Source organism: Phascolarctos cinereus, unplaced genomic scaffold (genome assembly GCF_003287225.1).
Source record: "Phascolarctos cinereus isolate Bilbo 61053 unplaced genomic scaffold, phaCin_HiC Scaffold_2;HRSCAF=192, whole genome shotgun sequence".
NCBI lineage: Eukaryota > Metazoa > Chordata > Mammalia > Diprotodontia > Phascolarctidae > Phascolarctos > Phascolarctos cinereus.
Genome location: NW_027555625.1, coordinates 385,509,371 through 385,529,863, shown reverse-complemented (window position 1 = coordinate 385,529,863; position 20,493 = coordinate 385,509,371). Strand labels below are relative to the sequence as shown.

General features: G+C 38.5%; 1 pseudogene; it reads left to right on the top strand.

The window, feature by feature from the left end:
- Window positions 1-11,498: 11,498 nt before the first annotated feature.
- LOC110192820 (protein NDRG1 pseudogene) lies at window positions 11,499-12,609 on the top strand (annotated as a pseudogene).
- Window positions 12,610-20,493: the final 7,884 nt, after the last annotated feature.

Sequence of the window (20,493 nt, the reverse complement as noted above, 5' to 3'; positions counted from 1 at the left end):
GAACAGCTAAGTTATTCATAGTTGGTCATCATCCAATATTACTGCTAGTATGTGCAATGTTCTCTTCTGTTCACATCACTCTGCATCAATTCATGTAAGTTCAGGTTTTTCTGAAAGCATCCTGCTCTCATCTCTTATGACACAATAGTATTCCATTAGTATTCCATTCCAGTCATATACCACAACTTATTCAACCATACCCCAATTGATAGGCATCCCTTCAATTTCCAATTCTTTGCCACCACAAAAAGAGCTACTATAAATATTTTTGCACATATAGGTCCTTTTCCTTTTTATCTCTTTGGGATACAGACCTAATAATAGTATTGCTGGGTAAAAGGATAGGCACAATTTTATAGCCCTTTGGGTATAGTTCCAAACTCCAGAAGAGCTGGATCAGTTCACAACTCCATCAACAAAGCATTAGTGTCCCAATTTCCCCATGTTTTGTCCAACATTTGTCATTTTCCTTTTTTGTCATATTGACTAGTATGATAGGTGTGATACAGTACCTTAGAGTTGTTTTATTTTTAATTTCTCCAATCAATAATAATTCAGAGAACATTTTCACATGAATATAGATAGCTTTGATTTCTCCTTAAAACTGCCTATTAATATCTTTTGACCATTTATCAATTGGGGAATGACTTGTATTCTTTTTTAAAATTAATTTATTTTGATTTATCAACAATCACTTCCATAAGCTTTTGAGTTTTAAGTTTTTCTCCCCCTCCCTCCCTATTTTCCTCCCCCAAATGGCACACAATCTAATATAGGCTCTACATATACATTCCTATTAAACATATTTTCACATTAGTAATATTGCAAGTAAGAATTAGAATCAATAGGAGGAACCACCAGAAAGAGGAAACAAAACACAACAGAAGAAAAAAATAGCAAATAGTATGCTTCAATCTGCATTCAAACTCCCTAGTTCTTTCTTTGGATGTGGATAGCATTTTCCATCACGAGGCCTTTGGAGATGAATGAGTTGTATTCTTACAAATTTTACTTAGTTCTCTATATGTTTGAGAAATAAGGACTTCATCAGGGAAACTTCCTATAAAAAAAATTTTCCCCATTTTGTACTTTACTTATAATCTTGGCTTCATTGGTTTTGTTTCTGTGAAAATTTTTTAATTTAATGTATTCAAAACTATCCACTTTAAATTCTATCATGCTATCTCTTTTTGGTTATAAGTTTCTCCCTTATCCATAGGTCTGACAAGTAAACTATTCCATGCTCCCCTAATTTGCTTATGATATCACCCTTTGCATCTAGACCATGTCATTTTCTCTGCTATCCACTTCCATTCCACCTCTTCCTTCCCCCCTTCTCCCACTGCATCCCTCTTTCCAACTCATTAACTTTGGGGTATTTTAAGATATTGTCCCATCATAGTCAATTCACACTCATGTCCTTTGTGTACGTTCACTCCTAACTGCCTTAATAATGATAAAGTTCTTAGGAGTTACAAACATCATCTTACCATGTAGGAATAGAAACAGTTTAACCTTTCTGAATACCTCATGATTTCTCTTTCCTGTTTGGCTTTTTAATGCTTCTCTTGAGTCTTGTATCTGAAAGTCAAATTTTCTATCCAGCTCTGGTCTTTTCATCAGGAATGCTTGAAAGTCCTCTATTCCATTAAATATCCATTTTTTCCCCTGAAGGATTATACTCAGTTTTGCTGGGTAGGTGATTCTTGGTTTTAATCTTAGCTCCTTTGCACTCCAGAATGTCGCATTTCAAGCCTTCCAGTCCTTTAATGTTAGAATTCTTTGATGCTCAATCTTGTGTTGTCTTGACTACGGCTCCACAATATCTGAATTGTTTCTTTCTTGCTGCTTGAAATATTTTGTCTTTGATCTGGCAGCTCTGGAATTTGGCGATAATGTGAGAGGTTTTTATCTGGGGATATCTTTCAGAATGTGTGTGGTAAATTCTTTCCATTTATATTTTACCCTCTGGTTCTACAACATCAGGGCAATTTTCCTTAATAATTTCTTGAAAACAATGATGTCTAGGCTCTTTTATGGTCATGGCTTTCAGGGTACTCCAATAATTCTTAAATTATCTCTCTTCAATCTATTTTTCCAAATCGCTGGTTTTTCCAGAGATATTTGACATTTTCTTCTATTTTTTTCATTCCTTTGACTATATTTTATTGTTTCTTGATATTTCATGAAGTCATTAGCTCCCACTTGCCCATTATAATTTTTAAGGAATTATTTTCTTCAGTGAGTTTTTGTATCTCCTTTTCCATTTGACCAATTCTAAGTTCTTTTCTTCAGGGAATTTTTGTATCTCTTTTTCCATTTGACAAATTCTGCTTCCTAATGGGTTCTTCTCTTCAGTGCATTTTTGTGCTTCTGTTGCCATGTGGTCTATTTTGTTGTTGTTGGTATTGTTTACTTTATTTTATTTCATTTTTTAAGGTGTTATTTTCTTCAGCATTTTTTGTGTTTCCATTACCAAGCTGTTGACTCTTATTTCATGATTTTTTTTGCATCAGTTTCATTTATTTTCCTAATTTTTCCTCTACTTCTCTTATTTGATTTTTGAAACCCATTTTGAGTGCTTTGGTGAATTCTTTTTGGGTCTGAGACCAATTCACATTTTTCTTTGAGGCTTTGTGTATAGCTGTTTTGACTTTGTTGTCTTCCTCTGAGTTTGTGTTTTGATTTTCCTGTCATGATAGTAACTTTCTGTGTTCAGGTTCTTTTGTTGTTATTGTTGTTAGCTCATTTTTCTAATGTATTTTTTTATTTTTTTTTAATTTTTGGACTTGAATACTAAAACAAATATAACGAGAAAAGAAAAAGAAACATATTATAAACTTAAATATTAAAACTTAAATATAAAATAAGGGGGAAAATGTCATGTGCACAGCAGAGTGTAAGAGAGGAGTCAAAATATATGGCAATAAATTTCCATTTCAGGAAAGCCTATATTTTAAATGCTACACATTATGTTAAAAGCTGTCCATCTTTTCTTTGCTTCCTTGTAGGTTTTCTTTTCTTCTCTGTTCTACATATTTTACTTTGTTGTTTTTTCCCCTCTCCTTCTTTTCTTCCCTCCTGGCTACAATTAAGCATGGAAACACACACACACACACACACACACACACACACACACACACACATGTATTTCTTGACTTTTAACTTTATGTTAAATTTGAGCTCTGAACCCTGAAGTTTTGAGGGCATAGTCCCAAGCTTCAGGGTTTTAATCAGTTGTTTTCAGATCTAGTTCTGGTGATCTATACATTTTCACTGGTATGATCTTTTAAGGAGAGTTGCTGTCCTCATCTGTGCTCTGGTCTATGAATGACCACAAGCACTCTTTCTGCTCTAGAACTGTGTTCAAAGTCCCTACTCCTGCTAGTGCTCCTTTTCACCCTGGGGCTGTGATCCAGAACCACATATGGGCAATGCAACAGAATTCTGCTCCCAGTGCTAGCAAAGGGTCCCCAATAATCTCCTTCTCAATTGTTGTCTGACCCCCTTACTATCTGTCCAGAAGCCACAGCTGCTACCACTTCAGTTGCTCCCCCCGGCCTCCATAGCTTATGCCAGCCTGTGCTGGACTGAATTCCATCTCACCCCAGTGAGAGAGACCTTTCCTGCTGACTTTCTAAGTTGTCTTGGGCTAGAAAATTGTTTCGCTCAATCTTTTTGGGGGTTCTGCTGCTTCAGAATTCATTGTGAGGTGTTATTTTAATATTGTTTGGAAGGGAATTTGGGAAAGCTCAGGCAAGGCCTTGACTTTACTCTGCCATCTTGGCTTTGCCCCCCATGCATAGATCTTAAACAAAAATTGAAAATGGCCATGTTGTACAATGACTAATATTGATAGACTTAACCCTTCTCAGCAATGCAAGGACCTAAGACATTTCCAAAGACTTCATGATGGAAAATGCTACCTACAGCCAAAGAAAGAAATGTGGAGTTTGAATGCAGAGCAAAGCATACTAAATGCTGTATTTTTCTTCTGTTGTGTTTTGTTTCCTCTTTCTGGTGGTTCCTCCTATTAGTTCTAATTTTTACTTACATCACTAATGTGAAAATATGTTTAATAGGAATGTATATGTGTAGCCTATATGAGATTGTATGCCGTCTTAGGGAGGTGGGGAAGAAAGGGCAGAAAATTTTACAGCTCAAAAGCTTATGGAAGTGATTATTGATAAATCAAGATAAATTAATAAAGTTGAAAAAAATGAAAAAAATTGAAAATAGACAGTAAGTTGTGCCCATGGTTGACCTAAAGGAGGGCAAACTGGATTGCCCTAGGGAAATTTCCAATTTCTTTAAATGACCAAGCTATTCCCTGAAACAAAAGTCCATCCTTTTAACACCAATATTCTTCCAGAAGTGTTTTATAACTATGAGTCATTGAAATCTACCATACCATAATCTACAAAGCTTTGAAATTCAGGATCACTTAAGGGGTGGGGGGAAGTAGGTGGCAATTATGAATTGGCTATAATACATTAAGACAAGGAATTATGCAGTAGGATCTCATCACAGAAATATATGATTGAAAATGTCAATCTGATTTTATGGCAATAGCAGGAAGGAGGGATAACCAATGGAGAGCTTATATCTTCCACAGACAACCTCACAATGTCAAGAAAAAGGATGTATAGCCCTATCATGCTAAGTGGATCTTATATAGTCAACTCACAGCAGGATATGGGCAATCATCACAAAGGATGGGAAGGCTAGGATGAGTGGCAATCTGCATTGTTTGAAGCAATACACAGGTGGATGTGGTCATAAATCCACTGAGTATTGAGGTGTGTAGGCCACTAAAAGTCATTTGAGCAATAATGTGAATTCTTCATTAGAAAGTTTGCAAAGGCAGTAGCTTGGTATGTATTGGATTTGGAAAACTAGAGGCAAAGAGACCAGATAGGAAGCTATTAAAATAGTGCCAGGAAGAAGAGATAAAGGCATACACTTGGATGAGAACATCAAGAATTGAGAGGAAGGGATGGCTGTAAGAGATAGGAAACAAAGTTGTGAAAGTGAGACTTTTTAACTGGATACAAGGGATCAGAAAGAGAAAAGATGCAGAGATGTTTCCAAGATCTCAAACCTATATGACTGGGATGGGTCATAACTTCTGACTCCACTCTTACAAAAAGCTGTTCCTAAGCAAACACTCCTAACTTGTTAGCGGTGCATCAGATAGAGCCCTGGGATAGAGTCAGGAAGACCTGAGTTCAAATCCAGTCTCAGACACTGACTAGCTATGTGACCCTAAGAAAGTCTATCTGCCTCAGTTTCCTAAACTAAAAATGTATATGACAATAGTATCCAGTTATTATGAGAATGAAATGAGATAGTATTGGTATCACATTTCTATCCCTAATAAGACTATTTGTGATAGTATTTCCTCATCTGTAGAAGAAAGATGATCATACTAGCCTTATTTTCCTTAAAAACTTTAACACAGTGGATGAAGCACTGGCCCTGAAGTCAGGAGGACCTGAGTTCAAATCAAGCCTCAGATCAAACACTTGACACTTACTAGCTGCGTGACCCTGGGCAAGTCACTTAACCCCAATTGACTGAAAAAAAGATTTAGCACAGTGCCTAGCACATTGTAGATGCTTTATAGATTCTAACTGTTGTCATCATTATCATCATCACTATTATACTATTCCAGCAATTGCCTATAAAGATATTTCTTCTCATATTTTTTCAAACCCCAACTGGAGTACTGTATTTATATCTAGGCACTAGGGTTTAAGAAGAACATTGAGTAACCTGAGAGCATTGGGAGGAGGATGGCTGGGATGGCAAGGGGTATTGGGTCCATATTATATGAGAATGCTTAGCCTAAAGACGAGAAGACTCAGGGACATGTGGGAGATCTCTTTAAGTATGTGAAGGACTGTCATTTGGAAGAAGAACTAGATTTGTTGTATTTGGTGTCAGAGGACAGAACCAAAAGCAATAGAAGGAAGTTACAAAGAAGCCAATTTGAGTTGTGTCAGGAAAAAAAAAACTTTCTAATGATTAAAGCTGTCCAAAGGCTGAATGGGATGCCTTAAGAGGTGCAGCTACAGAGGGGATGATTCTCCAGCCTTAGAGTTCTTTAAGCAAAGGCTAGATGACCTTGCTAAGTATGCTATAGTAAGGATGACTGTCAAGCATAAGTAGAACTACTCAGTTTCCAAAGTCTCACCTCTCAATTTCTGTGATTGTGATTCTTCTTCTCTGGTTGCTTTCTCTATTATTAGACAAAGACCTCAGATCCCCATTCTCAGGCCTTTGTCACTATTTTTGCTCACTCTCTTCAGTCTTTCAGTTCACATTTGCTACAGCTTCCAAATGGAACCAGAAGATCTGAGTTCCAGACCAAGCTCAGCCACATTAGCTGTGCTCTGGTGAGAAAGTTTCTTTACCTCTATGAGTCTCAGTTTCCTCATCTATAGAAGAAGGGTAATCACACTTGTCCTATTTTCCTTAAAAAGGTGATGGAAAATACTCTCTGTAAACTTTACAGTGCAATATACACATGGCTTATGATTATTATCTGGACAGGTAGGTAGCACAGTGGGTACAGTGCTAGGCTTAGAGTCAAGAAGACAAATCTTTGTGAGTTCAAATCTGGCCTCGGATACTTCCTAGCTGCATGATTGTGGGCAGTTATTAAACCCTATTTGCCTCAGTTCCTCATCTGTAAAATTATCTGGAGGAGGAAATGGCAAACCACTCTAGTATCTTTGCCAAGAAAACCCCAGATGGGATCATGAAGAGTAAGACATGACTGAAAGATGACTGAACAACAAATATTGTTATTTTCTGTAAAATAATTTATTGAACAATTCATTAAGCATCATTTATTAAACCATGCAAAGTTCTGTGTTGAATATAGGGGGAGATGCAGAGAAAATTATTCGAATTCGAGGTGACCTTAAAGATCAGAAAATCCATCCCGTTCATGTTATTAATAAGGAGCCTGAGGTCCAAAGAGATGAAGTGATTTTTGCCCAAAGCAGCAAGTAGCATAACCAGGATTCAAGCACAGGGGATCTGATTTCAGACTCAATATTTTTGCTGCTGCATCACAGTGCACGGACCCTGCCTTCATGAAGCTTCTAGTCCACCAAGAGTATCGCATGCAGACATAAAAATGCAAGGCCAGCTAGTAACTAGAGAGCTTTTGCAGTCCCTGTGTGTGACATTGTGTCATGCTGATGTGATAGTTCCTGTCTCTCTTGACTCCTGAAATCAGACAGTGATGAGTCTTGGCTGAACCCTGATACCCAGAGTACCTCAGCAGACACCTTCCACTGAACTGTTGGCAGCATTGTCACTCACCATCAGTCTGGAATGGCTTGGCCCTGAGTCATCTGACAGTTTTCAATCCACAAGACAGCACTTGCATCTAAACCAATTTACAATTAATCTCACAAGTGAGCTCTCATGATTCTCCATCACACCCTTTTCTGAAATGCCTGGGATGCATTGTTCATTCACTTTCTTTTACATGTTATAATTAGAATGCTATCTGAAAGCAAATCAATCCTAGGATGATACAATTTTATAGGTGAAAGGGACCTCAGCAGTCTAAGTGTGCCCTAAAACGTGAGTTTCAGTGTCAACTTTAACTCTTCTAGGAAAGGAAGCTCCAAAACGAATTTTTCCTTATGCTACACTGAAATTTGTTCCCCTGTAACTTCCACCCAATACTCATATATTTACTCTCCAATTTTGGAAGAGGAGCTATTGATTTGTGAGTGCAAAAAGACGAGAGCTAAGGAGAGACTTCTGGGAGCCAAGAAGGTGGAGTAAGCAATAAATCTCCATAACTCTCCCAAATCCACCTCCAAACAAGCATAAAATAGTGCTCTCAAACCAATCCTGCAACAGGAGAACCAGCAAAAAAATGAAGTGAACCAGTCTTTGAGACCAAGAAACTGGGAAGATTGGCAGGAAAGGTTTGTCTCACTCAGGTTAAAAGGGAATGCAGTTCAGGAGGAAGTGTCCCAGCACACCAGCAGTAGACCCCTGAGCCAGTGTAGTGAAGCAGGCAAACACCAACACCAGGACCCCCACATGCCTCATCATAGCCAGGGGAAGAGGCAGACTGCAGCTCGAGAACCACCACCTGCTGCAGCGTAATCCTGGGCAAAGAGGCAGCTTCCAGCAACCAGACCACCAAATACTTCAGTATATCCCTAGAGAAATGCAAAACAGCCCCATCAGAACCAGCACATGTCAGACACCAGTACTAGGATCCCAGCTCAGCACCAGATAAGCTGTCAGAACCCTATAGTCACCAGCATCACCAGCCACATACCAAGCCACCCCCTCAGCAAAGCACCAGACACAGGGGTTCCCCAGGGGCCTCAGGGCAATATCAGGGCAGCACCAGGTAAAGGGCCAGGGCCTGCAGCCCCTGGTGCAAGAAGCCTGAGACAGTGCCCCTTCCACCCAGAAGCAGAGTTCAAATGCAAAAGAAAGAAAAAAGGCCAAAAAAGATGAGAAAAAAAGAACAACAAAAAAAGAATCTGACCACAGAAAGTTATTATGGTGACAGGGAAGATCAAGACACAAACTCAGAAGAGGACAACACTGAAAAAACACCTATGGGCAAAACCGCAAAGAAACCTCAAAGAAACAGAGGAAGCGGTGTGAAGCCCAGAAAGGACTCTCTCTCTCTCTCTCTCTCTCTCTCTCTCTCTCTCTCTCTCTCTCTCTCTCTCTCTCACTTTCTCAATACATATGTGTGTGTGTGTATGTTTGTGTATGAATGTATATATATATATATATATATATATATATATATATATATGGAGAGAGAAGATATAGATATAGATTAGATATAAATATATGAGGGGAGAGAGAGAGAAGAGATATAAATCTATATATGGGATACATATATATATATATGTATATACATACACATACACACACACACACACACACACACACACACACACACACACACACACATATATATGAGAGGTAGAAGAAAAATTGGGAAATGAGAATTATGAAAAAAGAGTCAACAACTTGCAAAAGGAAAACAATTACTTAAAAAGTAGAATTGGCCAAATGGAAAAGGAAGTATAAAAGCTAACGGAAGAAAACAACTCCTTAAAAGTTAGAATTGGGCAAGTGGAAGCTAGTGACTCTATGAGACATCAAGAATGAATCAAATAAATTTAAAAGAATAAAAAATATAGAAAATACCTCATGGGAAAAACAACTGACCTGGAAAATAGTATTTTTCAAGAAAAACTGCACTGATATACTGGAACCAGATGAGAAAATAGGCATTGAAAGAATCCACTGATCAGCTTAGGAAAGAGATCCCAAAATAAAAATTCCAAGAAATAATGTAGCCAAAATTCAGAACTGTTAGGTCAAGGAAAAAATACTGCAAGTGGCTGGAAAGAAACAATTCAAATATTAGGAAGCCAAATCAGGATTACCCAAAACTTAGCAGCTGTAATATTAAAGTATTGGATGTCATAAAACATGATATTCCAGAAGGCAAAGAAGCTAGGACTACAATCAAGAATCACTTACCTGGTGAAATTAAGCATAATATGGTAGTAAAATAGAAGGATTTCAAGCTTTCATAAGGAGAAGACTAAAGACTAAAGTTAAATGAAAAAAATCTCCAATATCAAGGCCCAAGAGAAGCATAAACAGATAAAAAGAGGAAATAAAACATGAGATTCAATGAAGCTAAACTGTTTACATCCCTACATGGGAAGATTATATAATTCTTAAAAATTGTATCACTAATAGTATAGCCAGAAGGAATATACATAGACAGAGGGTGTGGGCATAAGGTGAATGTGAGGGAATGAAATAAAAATTAAGGTTTGAGAAAGAGAAGCACACTGGGTGCAGAAGGAAGGGAGAAGTAGAATGAAGCAAATTATTTCATGTGAAGTGGCATGAAAAATCTATTGCACTGGAGGGAAAGATGGGAGGGTGGGCAAAGGGAATCGCTTGAACCTTTCTCTCATCTGTATTGGCTCAAAGAGGGAATAATACACACATCAGTTGAATATAGAAATCTGTCTTACCCAGCATAGAAATAGGAGGGGAGGTGATTAAGTAAAGTGGGTGTGGAGACTGACAAAAGTGAGGGCAGAGCAGGGGAGGTGGTAGACAAAAGCAAACCATTGGTGCGGAGGGAAAAAGTGAAAGGAGAAAGGAGAAACAGAAGGAAAAATAGGATGAAAGGAAATACACAGGTAGCAATCATAACTGTGAATGTGAATGGGATGAACTCTCCCATAAAATGGAAGTGGAGAACAGAGTGGATCAAAAACCAGAATCTTACAATATGTTGTGTATGAGAAACACACTTGAAGCGGAGAGATAAACACAGAATAAAGGTAAGGGGCAGCAGCAAGCTCTCATATTTCAAGTGAAATTAAAAAAGTGGGGGTAGAAATCCTGATCTCAGACAAAGCAAAAGTAAAAATTTATCTAATTAAAAGAGATAAGGAAGGAAACTACATTTTGATGAAAAGTACCATAGACATGAAGTAATACCAATATTAAAGATATATGCATAAAGTGGTATAGCATCCAAATTCTTAAAGGAGAAGTGAGTTACAGGGAAAAAATAGACAGCAAAACTATACTAGTGAGGGACCTCAACTGGCCCCTCCTCAGAACTCAATAAATCCAACCAAAAAAACAAGAAAGAAACTAAGGAGATAAATATAATATTAGAAAAAGTCAGATATGACAGAGCTTTGGAGAAAAGTGAATGGGAACAGAAAGGATATTTTTTTTTCTCCACAGCACATGGCACCTTCACAAAAATTGACAATGTATTAGGGCATAAAAACCTTTATATCAAATGTAGAAAGACAAATATTAAATGTATTCCTTTTGGATAATAATGCAATAAAAATTACATTCAACAAAGGGCAATGGAAAGATAGATTAAAAATTAATTGGAAACTAAATAATCGAATCCTAAAGAATAAGTGAATCAAAGAACAGCTCACAAAAATGATCAACAATTTCATTAAAGAGAATAACAACAATGAAACAGCATACCAAAATTTATGGTATGCAGCTAAATCAGTACTTAGAGGAAAATATATTTCTGTAAATTCTTACATTAACAAAATAGAGAAAAAACAGGGGTAGCCAGGTGGCACAGCGGAAAGAGCACCAGCCCTGACGTCAGGAGGACCTGAGTTCAAATCCAGCCTCATACCAAACACTTGACACTTACTAGCTGTGTGACCCTGGGTAAGTCACTTAACCCCAATTACCTAAAAAAAAATAGAGAGAAAAAACAGATTAATGATTCGGGCATGCAACTAAAAAAAACTACATAAACAAACCTTGCAGTCTGCCTATATGCTTACTCTGCTCACCCATGTATTCAGGCTCTGAGTCCCCTAGCTGGACATGAGATTACAGCATGGCTGAGTGGCTTCCCTTGGACCCACATTCCTCCTCTCCCAAGCCTCTACCATCAAGTAACAGTTTGGACCATGTCAATGCACCTCCAGGATGTGGACCTTGCAGAGATCAAGCTTCTGGTGGACAGAAAAGAGACCATCACTGGCCTCCTGCAAGAGTTCCACATTCAGCAGTAAGACATTGAGTCTTTACATGGCTCAGTTCACATCACCCTATGTGGAACCCCAAAGGGGAACCATGTTGTCATCTTCACGTATCATGACATTTGCATGAACCAGAAAACCTGCTATAATTCTTTCTTCAATTCAAAGGTCATGCAGGAGATCATCCAACATTTTGCTGTCTGCCACGTGGACGCTCCTAGGCAACAGGATGGAGCAGCATCCTTTCCTGTGGGGTAGATGTATCCCTCCGTGGATCAATGTACTGAAATGATTCCTGGAATTCTCCACCAGCTTGGACTGAAAAGCATGATTAGAATGGGAACTGAAGCTGGTGCCTACATCTGAACTCGATTTGCTCTGAACCACCCAGAAATAGTGGAAGGACTTGTCCTTATCAGCATCCAAGATGTCTGGGTGGACCCAAGCTCTTCTGCATGTGATGGTGTCTCATCTGTTTGGGAAGGAAGAACTGCAGAACAGCATAGAGGGGGTGCATACCTACAGCTATCGTATCATCAATGACATGAACCCAAGCAATCTTTATCTCTTCATTAATGCCTACCATAATGGCTGGGATCTAAAACCGAAGTGTCCTCTCCCTGGAACCAAAGCTATTACCTGACAGTGTCCTGCATTGCTAGTGGTTAGAGAAAATTCACCTGTGGTGCATGCTATGGTGAAGTACAGCTCTAAACTGGATCCAACCAAGAGCACACTCCTAAAGATGGCAGACTGTGAAGGCCTGCCACAAATTTCTTAGCCTGACAAGCTCACAGAGGCTTTCAAGTACTTTGTCCAAGGTATGGGATATATCCCTTCTGCCAGCACGACTCACCTCATGAGATCCTGAACAACCTCTGGCTCCAGTGTCACCTCCTGGGAAGGCAACCCAAGCCACCACCACACCAGCAAGAGGACCCACAACCACTCCCACACAGACACCGACCAAGAGATCACTTTCAACTCCTGGAGCACCAGTGACAGTGCTGGGCTCAAGTCCATGGGAGTCTCCTGTTAGAAAAGGACCTCCTCAGAGCCTAGTAGCTCCCTCCTGGCTCTGGTTTGGACTGTGTTTTAAGTAGCTGCCTCCTTTTCCTTTCAGCCTTTTCTTCTCCCAGCCCCATGTCCCACCCCTCCTATATCACACTGTACCTACCTTGGTATTAATCCAAAGCTTATTTTTAAGAGCTCAGGTGAGAACAAAGTGAGGTGGATTGGGGGAGACTCATTTTGATGTTGGGGGGAGGTTGGAGTGTGGAAAGATAAGGGGATCAATCTAAAACAAGCATCCCTTAAATTGTTCACCAAATTCTGGCTGCTGCTGTCTTCTCTAACTCATTTTAGACTTGAAAGAGGCATTTCGCCCCCATCCCCTCAAAAAAAAAAAGATATGAGAAGAGAAAAACTTGTTTGTTTGTTTGTTTGTTTTTTAAAGAAACCTTGAGGCCGGCCTGATTAATAAAAGTCCCATAGGCCTTTGCTCAATGGTACAGCTGATCTAGTAACTGTGTTTCTTTGCAGCAAAAGGAAAAACTAACCCAGTTTGTAATACAAGAACACTATTTGGATATAAGGAGGGAGAGTCCAGTGCATTGTGGGTGGCTTTTTTTTTACGAGGAAAAAGGATGAAGCTCACACTGGTTGATTTTGGGGTTTGTTGGTTTGGTTTTTTCCAAGCTTAAACTATCATAATTGTAGATACTTTAAAATCACATTGTGCGTTTATACACCTTTTAATTTTGAAGCATAAAAACCCATTTTCTTCTCAAACGTTAACATTCAATTAAAATAGCCAATGTATACGTGAAGCTTTAAACACAATGGAAGTTATTGATGGGCTTCTGGTAGTTCACATTTGTTAGACTTCAGCCTTGCCACAGCTCTCCTTAAAACGTGGTGAGGAACCTTCCTTTTTTTTTTTTCTTTGATTCTCACCTTATTTAAAAGGAATTTTCCTTCCTTGGTGATTTCACAGGGAAGAGTTTCATGAGGTAAGCTGAGAGCTTGGCCTTTCCTCCCTGGTCCTCAGTTTCTTCATCTATGAAATAATGATCTCTAAGGTCCCTTCCAACTCTGCTCATTGTTTTAATGTCCCATGCTTCTAAGCCCCTTCCAGCTTGAACAGTCTGTTGTTTTTTTGTTGTAAGACATTTTCTAGCTCTCTTGACAGTCTGTTCCATGCTTTGTGATCTAAAGGCCCTTCCAGCTCGAACATCATCGATTCTACAATTTCAATTTTATTTATGTGAATGATGAGGAAGAGAGTTGCAGTAGGGGCCTAGGGGCCTGTTATCTAACCATACCCTAAATGTGGGGTACAGGGCAGGGTGGGAAGGAGAATTGCTTATTAGATTTTCCACGCTGAACAGAAGGCAGACCTCCGCAGTCCCTTGAAAGGAGTATTTTATTCTAACATCAGCTTGGCTAAAGAAAGTAATACCCCTAACCCCATCCCTTGATCCCCTCAAAAAACAATAATAACACTTTGGAATCTTGTGTCCTGAAATGAATTTGCCTCTCAATTCTGTTGTAAGGAGTAAGTCTTCAAATGATGGCATGACCTTGAAAAAGATAGCTGTGAATTTTGACTTTGGCATAATGTTGTTACTTGTTCAGAACCATTTCCTGAAAAGAGGGTTTTTGGCCAAGTGATGGGTGGAGAGAACCCTTGGCAAGCGGTTGAGGGGGAGTGATGGGAGCTGGTAACATGTAAGTATTTCTGCATTCCTGCATTTTTCAATTAACTCCCTTTCATCTTTTTGGAGAAGGCATTGTCAAACAAAGCAACCAATTATGATGATGGTGTGAGAGCTGATCTCTCAGAAGTGAAGCCTCCTCAGAGGGTCATTAGCTCTTGTAATGGTTCTGGTATTGTTGCTTTTGAGTGGTACATGTGGACCAACACTAAGTGAAAAACCCTCAGAATACAAGACCCCCTCCCCTAGCCTTCTCCCTCCCTTATTCTTAGGTAGTGTTAGTAGAAATTCCTGAGCCATAAGAGCATCCTGTCTATCTCATCCTCTAGCTAGTTATATGACCTTGGGTAAAAGGCTGCTGAAACTGTGAGGCCCTGAAAAGGAGAATATGCTAACATAATTTCTATACCTCTTTGTTCTCTCTGTTATTGAGGTAGTTTTTACACGAATAGATTGTATACCTGAGGCTCAGCCAATGAGCCGATGGGAAGGGGTTAGGGTGGGCTGCTGAGTTAGCATCTATATGATCTTGCCTTAAACAAAGAGCACCCGAACTCTTGGGGCAGGTTAGGCAGCACGGGAGAGCCCTTTCTCGAGAAAGTCAATAAAAAGATTCCTCCTTTTTGCAAACTTTTGTCAAGACTCTGGTTTTTAATTTGGGTAGGTGGTCTCTGTCCCACACAATGGTTTTTCATGGTTTGGGGGCCTATGTTTTAGCTAATTAATGAACTTTCCTATTGGAAGGATATTAATTGTAAATCAACCTTTGGGAGGATGACTACTTTGGGGTGGTGTCATTTGACTTGCTGGGAGGGTCTATCTTGGGAACTTCAACAGTCCTTGTGCCCGAAGAGTTGGTGAGGGAAGCCAAAGTGACTGAGAACCAGAGGTGCACAGTGTGGTGTGAAGTCTTCCCAAAAAGGTTTCTTAATAAGACATTTGTGTCTATTTCCAGATCAATAAATGTGCAACTTTGCAAAAAAAAAATAACTAGAAAAAGAACAAATTAAAAATCGTTAACTGAGCATTAAATTGAAAATCCTGAAAATCAAAGGTGAGATTAATAAGACTGAAAATTAAAAAAAAACTATTGAGCTAATAAATAAATCTGGGAGCTGGTTTTATGGTGGGAAAATGAGATAGATAAGCCATTGGTTCATTTGATTTTAAAAAAAGAAAACCAAATATCCAGTATCAGAAATGAAAATAACAAAATCACCACCAATAAAGAAGAAATTAAAACAATCTTTAGGAAATATTTTGCTAATAAATCTGACAATCTGAGCAAAATCAATGAATATTCATGAAAATGCAAATTACCCAGATTAACAGATCAGGAAATAAAATTCCTAAATCAACCCATCTTAGAAAAAGAAATTGAACAAGCCATTAATGAACTCCTTAAGAAAAAATCCCCAGGGGGCAGCTAGGTGACATAGTGGAGTTCTGGCCTTGGAGTTAGGAGGACCTGAGTTCAAATCTAGTCTCAGACCAGACATTTGACACTTACTAGTTGTGTGACCCTAGGCAAGTCACTTAACCCCAATTGCCTCACCAAAAAAAAAAAAAATCCCTAGAGTCAGATGGGTTCAAACTTAAATTCTACCAAACATTTAAAGATCAATTAATTCCAATATTACATAAACTACTTGGAAAAAATAGGTGGAGTCCTACCAAATTCCTTTCAGACATATATATAGTGCTGATACCGAAACCAAGAAGAGCTAGAACAGAGAAAGAAAATTATAGACCAATTTCCCTAATGAATATCAATGCAAAAAAAATTTGAACAAAACACTAGCAAGGCTATTATAGCAACATGTCACAAGGATTATACACTGTGACCAGGTGGGATTTATATCAAGCATGCATGGTTGGTTCAATATTAGGAAAACTATCAACATAATTGACCATATCCACAAAACCAGCAGAAATTGATATGATTCTCTCCATAGATGCTGAAAAAAGCTTTTGACAAAATACAGTACCTGTTCCTATTAAAAACAATTGAGAGCATAGGCATGAAGGAAGCATTCCTTAAAATGATAAGCAGTATTCATCTAAAACCATCAGCAAGCATTATCTTGAATAGGGATAAGCTAGAAGCCTTCCCAATAAGATCAGGTGTTGAAGCAAGGATGACCATTATCACCGCTATTATTCAATATAGTATTAGAAATATTAACTATAGCCATAAGAGAAGAAAAAGAAATTGAAGGAATTAGAATAAGCAATGAGGAAACAAAACCATCATTCTTTGCAGATGATATGAGAGAACCCTAGAGAATCAACTTAAAGCTATTTGAAATAATTAGCAACTTTAGCAAAGTTGCAGGATATAAGATAAACCCATAAATCATCAGCATTTCTTTATATGACCAACAAAGCCCAGCACCAAGAATTAGAAGGAGAAATTCCATTTAAAATAACTGCAACCAAGATTAGAAGAAAAGCAGAAAGGTGAGGAATAATCTTTATGGCAAGTGTCTCTGACAAAGGCCTCATTTCTCAAATATATAGAGAACTGAGTCAAATGCATAAGAATACAAACCATTCCCCAATTGATAAATGATCAAAGGATATGAACAGGAAGTTTTTGGACAAAGAAATCAAAGCTATCTATAAGCATATAAAGAAGTGCTCTAAATCGCTTTTGATTAGAGAAATACAAATTCAAACAACTCTGAGGGATCACATCATGCCTATCAGATTGACTAATATGACAGAAAGGCAAAATCATATATGTTAGCTAGGATGTTGGAAAATTGGGGCACTTATGCACTGTTGCTGAAGTTGTAAACTTATCCAACTTATCCATTCTGAAGGGCAATTTGGAACTATGTCCAAAGGGCAACCAAACCATGCATATCCTTTGATCCAGCAATACCACTACTAGGTCTGTATCCCAAAGAGGTCATAAAAAGGGGGAAAGACCTACATGTGCAACAACATTTATAGCAGCCCTTTCCATGGTGGCAAAGAATTGGAAGTTGAGGAGATGCCCATCAGTTGGAGAATGGCTGAACATGCTGTGATATATGAATATAATAGAATACTATTGTGCAATAAGAAATGATGAACAGGTAGATTTCAGAAAAACCTGGAAAGATTTGTACAAACTAATGCAAAATGAAATGAGCAGAACCAGGAAACATTGTACCCAGTATCAGCAACATTGTCTTATGATGAACTATGAATGACTCAGCTCTTCTCAGCAGCAAATGATCTGAGAAAAATACAAAGGACTCATGAAGGAAAATGCTATCCACATCCAGATAAAGAACTGATATTCTCTGAGTGTAGCTCAAAGCGCATTTTTTCACTTACTTCATTCTTTTTCATGTTTTTTTTCTTTTGATCTCTTTCTTTCATAACTGTGACCAATTTGGAAATACGTTTTACATGGTAGCACATGTATAACCTATATCAAATTGCCTACCATTTCAGAAGAGAGGAGGGGAAGGAGGGAGGCAGAAAAAATTGTAACTCAAATTCTTATGAAAATGAATGCTAAAAATCACCTAAACATATAATTGGGGGAAAATGCTATTTAAAAAAATAAAGTAAAAGAAAAAAGAGAAAAAAGAAAGATGACAGCTTTCAGCAGCAGTGATTCCCAGGTAAGCATATCAGCCTCTCCCTGTATTTGGAACCTGAAACAGTCCAGACCTCAAGGTTTATATGAAGACCAAAAAGGTAATCATGCAAAAATAAACATCTGGTGAGACCTTTTTTGTGACTAAGCTATTCAACTGGTAGGTATCTAATTACCTGGGAGGTTTTCCCTGTGCACTTTTTTCTGCAGTCTCCTGTATTCTATATGACCCTATGGAAGTCTTGTATTGAACTGTGCCATAAACTTCTTCTGGTCTCAGGCACAAAATATGCCAAAAGGCTGGGCAAGGATGATTCTTTATCAGAAGAAGAAGAGTACTGGCATCTTTGACAGAACCTTCTGAATTCTCTATTTTCTTAGGCATACCTGTGCCAAAGATCATGAGACTCTAGAACCTGATATTCATAGGACCCTGATTGATACCTGGTGCCCAGTAGCACAAGGCTAATTAATCACATTTCCATTTAATATTTCACATCAGATCCGTGATGGCAATGCTCATATTCTCTGTTCCATTCTTGCAAGTCTTCTCTGCTCCAGGAACAGCTAGTTCCTTCAACTGATCTGCATGTGCCTAATATTTTTATTCATATGTTGGAGGAAATATGGTTTAAGAGATTTGAATTTCAGCCAAATACTAACTGTGTCACCATGGGCAAATTCTTCCCCTCTTCGAGTTTCAATTTCTTCATATACAAAATGGGGGTAATTGTCCCTGACCTGATGACTTCCCTGGGCTATTATGAGGATCAAATAAGATAATGGAGAACGCTCTTTCTAAAGAGCCAGGCTGTTATCATTAGCATGGCCCCATATGTCCTTAGACAGACGGGTCACTGTTTTTATTTTATTATTTTCTATCCCTCTTTATAGGAAATGATGCCATTACCAGGAATGACTTCATTCTGTTTTTGATAAGCAGCATGCCATCTTCTCATAGTTTCATTAAGCCAGAAAGAATCATAGATCTAGAACTGGGAAGGATCTTAAAAGTCATCTAATCCAATCCCCTCATTTGACAGATGAGGAAACTGAGGCTCAAGGTTAGTGACTTGTCCAAGGACTTACAGGTATTACAGTAAGAGGCACAGCAAAGATTCAAACTGAGGTCTGGTGATTCCAAGTTCAAGTTCTTTCCACCATAGCAATCTAGTCCATCTTCCAGTTTTATGAATGAGGCAACTGAGGTCAGGAGAGAAGTTTATTTAACCAAAGTCTCACAAAGCAGTGACCAGGACTCTGGTCTCTTGGCCTCCATTCCAGTGTTCTTTCCCATACCACAAGTTCCTTTACCATACTATTTTGTAACTTCCAAAATGTCTCAGGATGCTTTTAGTAGTCAAACATGGTAGGATCAGATAATAAGAAAAGCACTGGCTTTGGAGTCAATCAATCAATCAAAAGCATTTAATAAGTACCTACTGAATCTGAGCTTCAGTCCTACCTCCATTGATAGTACCCTATAACTATGCGGGAGTAAGTCATTTCCTCTTTCTGATTCTCAGTTTCCTCATACATAAAATTTGACAAATAATATTCCTACTACTTCACAAGGTTGCTGTGAAGAACAAACTGAATAATGCATATAGTATTTTTGTCATCATAAAAAGCTACAGATAGTAAGCATCATGCTATAATCATAGCTTGGCAGGTAGGTGGCACAGTGGATAGAGTGCCAGGCCTGGAGTCAGGAAGATGAGTCTTCCTCAGTTCAAATCTGGCCTCAGACATTTACTAGCTGTGTGACCCTTGGCAAATCATTTCACCCTGTTTGTCTCAATTTCCTCATCTGTAAAATGAGCTGGAAAAGGAAATGACAAACTCCTTCAGTGTCTTGGCCAAGAAAACCTCAAATTGGGTTATGAAGAGTCAGACAGAATTGAAATGCCTGAATGATAACCAAAACAATCATAGGTAGGTAGCACCGTCTTCTGCTCAAAATGGGGGGTAAAAAAGAGGAAACACTAATGCTCATGTCTCTTTGTGAACCATATGCCCAAGTACTGTAATACAAAGCAGATTGGAGAAAAGGAACACCACAGTTAGGCTGCTGATTGTAGAACACAGCTGCAAGCGAAGGAGGAGTCAGGTTCAAATCCCACCTCTGCTGGTACCTGTGTGATCTCAGGAGAGTCCCTTAACCTCCCTAGGCCTTATTTTTCTCATCTTTAATATGAAAGGGTTGGACTAAAAGGCCTCCAAGGTGCCTTGTGGCTCTTGGTCTATGATCCTATGCTCCTATGATCTTTTTCTTTTTTTTCTTGTTCCGAATAAACCTGTAATCTCATAGGTGTAGGGACTTCCCAGGAAGGGAGATCCTTCCACCAAGGTAAACAGCAACTGATTTGCAATTTTGAGAGCTGGCTGCAGCACTACAAGGTTAATTAATTTGCCCAGGGTCACATAGACAACATATGCTTGAGGTGAGAATTGAGCCTACGTCTTCCTAACTCTGAGACCATCTATTACACCATGCTGTTTCTTTTGCTGGTCATCAAAATAAGAATAGTTTAATTTGTATCCATTATGTCTGTCAAGGAAAAAAATTAATATTGATAAATGTCCTTTGAAATTTAGATTTGAATGTGCC